Genomic DNA, 3,100 nt, shown 5'->3' with positions numbered 1-3,100 from the left:
AACGCTCTCGAAGTTGAGGCATACCCACGTTAAGAGTCACGTTAGCTACACTAACGTGGACTCTAACGTAGGGAAGAAGGGGCCAAGGGCAACGTTATTGGCAAAGGTAAACGCCAATAACGCTCACGATGGATCAAGAGGCAACGTTAGTGGTCACGTTAGTGCCACTAAAGTTGAAGTTAACGTAACTTATCTTGGGCTAGGAACGTTAGTGCAAAAGGTGATTGTCACTAACGTTCTCGAACCCACATTTTCACTTAACGTTAACGCCACTAACGTCCTAGCCAAAGTCCATGCCTACTTCACACTTTCTCTGCAAGTAAAGCTGAGCCCACTGAAGATTCCAAACTGCTTCAACTCAAGATCCAAAGGTCCATATCCAAGACTTGAAGAGCCAACTGGAAGATCAGAAGAGTAGTATATATAGGGGTAGTTTTGAACTAGAGAAGAGCTTTTTGGGTTGAGAGGACTACTCTCTGTATAATTTTACTTTCTCTGCAACTTCTAGTTTTACTTCAGAATGTACTCTCCATCTTTGCTTTCCATTCCCAGAGCCATGAACAACTAAACCCCTTTCATTGGGTTAGGGAGCTCTGTTGTAATTTGATGGATCAATAATAGTTTTCATTATTCTTCTTCTTTCTTTTCTTTTGATTTTACTTGAAAGCTTTCAATCTTCATCCAATTGGATAGTTGTCTTGGAAAAGAAACTATTCATACTTGGATCTCTTCTGAACCTTGGAAGAGGAATGAAGAGATCATGCTAGAAATGCTTTCTCATGTTGGACCAAATTGGGGTTTGGGCGGATATGGTGACATATAATTCTCCCAATACTTTGATTTGGAAATACATGTGGTATAATCAGTGACCGCACCTCATCTCTTCTCATGAGCAATTAGACCAAGAAATTGGCTATTGATCAAGATTTGAGAGATTGAGTTACCAAGGAATTGGAATTCAATCACTTAAGATTGCCAAGGAGATCAATGAATGCATTGATTGAGGAAGAGATGAAAATGAACTTGATCCGGAGAATGCAACATCTTCTAAGCCCAATGAATTCCCCATTTCTGATCTTACCCATTCTCTTTAGTTTCTGCCATTTACTTTCATGCTAGATTCCTCCTTCACCATTTAAGATTCTGCCATTTACTTTCCGTCATTTATATTCAGCTCTTTATTTCCAGCATTTACATTTTCTGCCATTTACTTTCCCGCCATTTAATTTCCTGCAATTCTCATATCAAATTCTGCTTAGCTCAACTAGAATATTCCTCCAATTAAAGTTGCTTGACCAATCAATCTCTGTGGGATTCGACCTCACTCTATTGTGAGTTTTTACTTGACGACAATTCGGTATACTTGCCGAGGGAAATCTGTTGAGAGACAAGTTTCCGTGCATCAAGTTTATGGCGCTATTGCCGGGGATTGATTTTGTATCAACAATGATTAAATTGGTGGATAACTAGATTGAGCACTTTTCTTTTGTTTGATTTAATTCCATCTGAGTAATTTACTTTCAATTTTAGTTATTTCCTTCCCTTTACCTCTCACCCATTTGTGGTGCTATCTGCATATCATTTTTTTTTACTATTTGGTTCACTGACCCACTAACTGTTTGATATATTGCATCACTCACACTAATAGCATTTCTGCAAAAAATACTGTCTGCATCTATCCTTTTTGCTTGTGCCTTATTGGTTGTATGACAGGTAGAAGAAGCAGGGCTTCAACTTCCTTTGATTCTGAACCTGAGAGAACCTTCCTTAGATTAAAGAGGGAAGCAAGAGGGAAGAGAGTAGTTGGTGCTGAGGAAGAGGAAGAGTACTTTGAACTAGACATGGATGAGAATATGGAGAACCATCATGAAGAAGAGGCTCACAACCATGGCAGAGAAGGTCCAGCACATCATGCTGGGCAAGAAAGAAGAGTTCTAGGATCCTACATCAATCCAAACCCAGGAAACTGTCGAAGTAGCATCCAAAAGCCAACCATACATGCCAACAACTTTGAACTAAAGCCACAGCTCATCACCCTTGTTCAGAACAATTGTTCATCGGAGGAAATGTTCAAGAAGATCTCAATCAACATCTAACCACCTTCCTAAGGATATGTGACACTGTGAAGTCTAATGGTGTTCATCCTGACACCTACAGACTACTTCTATTCCCCTTCTCACTCAAGGACAAGGCATCTAAATGGCTGGAATCCTTCCTGAAGGAGAGCTTAACAACCTGAGAAGACGTGGTAAACAAATTCTTGGTGAGATTCTATCCTCCTCAAAGAATCAACAGGTTGAGAGCTGAGGTTCAAACTTTCAGGCAGCAAGATGGTGAGACTCTATATGAAGTATGGGAGAGGTTTAAAGACTTGACAAGAAGATGCCCGCCAGATATGTTCAATGAATGGGTGCAGTTGCACATTTTCTATGAAGGTCTTTCTTATGAATCAAAGAAGGCAGTAAACCACTCATCCGGGGGATCTCTGAACAAGAAGAAGACCATTGAAGAAGCCATAGATGTCATTGAGACTGTAGCTGAGAATGACTACTTCTATACTTCTGAAAGAGGCAACACTAGAGGAGTGATGAAGCTAAACAATGTGTATGCACTGCTAGCTCAAAACAAGATGATTACCAAGCAATTGGCTGACCTCACCAAGAAGATGGAGAGGAATCAAGTAGCAGCAATCACCACTTCAGCAGCAACTCAAGAAGGAGTGAATGAAGAAGCAGAGGGTAGTCAGGAGCAAGCCAACTACATTGGAAATTCACCTAGGCAGAACCATGACCCATACTCCAAAACGTATAATCCTAGCTGGAGGAACCACCCAAACTTTGGGTGGGGAAATCAACAAGACCAAGGCCAAGATCAGAGACGCCACAACCCCAACAACAATGTAGCTCACCAATATCCCACACAGAGATCATATCAGCACTCACCTAACAACACATCTCAACATCCATACCAGAGCCAAAATGGCCCTTCTCATCCCTCCAATCTCAACTCTCCATCATCGGAAGAAAGACTATCAAGGATTGAGACTCTACTTGAAGGCATATGTAAGGAAATCCAAGATAACAAGGTGTTCAAGGAGGAG

The 3,100-nt window shown here is 41.0% G+C and overlaps 1 non-coding gene across 1 annotated transcript; it reads right to left on the bottom strand.

The window, feature by feature from the left end:
* Positions 1 to 2,293: 2,293 nt before the first annotated feature.
* Positions 2,294 to 2,400, bottom strand: LOC112780398 (small nucleolar RNA R71). Its single transcript, XR_003191239.1, has one exon. It is a non-coding gene; the product is annotated as a small nucleolar RNA R71 (small nucleolar RNA).
* Positions 2,401 to 3,100: the final 700 nt, after the last annotated feature.

Source organism: Arachis hypogaea, chromosome 19, assembly GCF_003086295.3.
Source record: "Arachis hypogaea cultivar Tifrunner chromosome 19, arahy.Tifrunner.gnm2.J5K5, whole genome shotgun sequence".
Classification (NCBI taxonomy): domain Eukaryota; kingdom Viridiplantae; phylum Streptophyta; class Magnoliopsida; order Fabales; family Fabaceae; genus Arachis; species Arachis hypogaea.
This window is presented reverse-complemented; position numbering and strand designations above follow the sequence as displayed.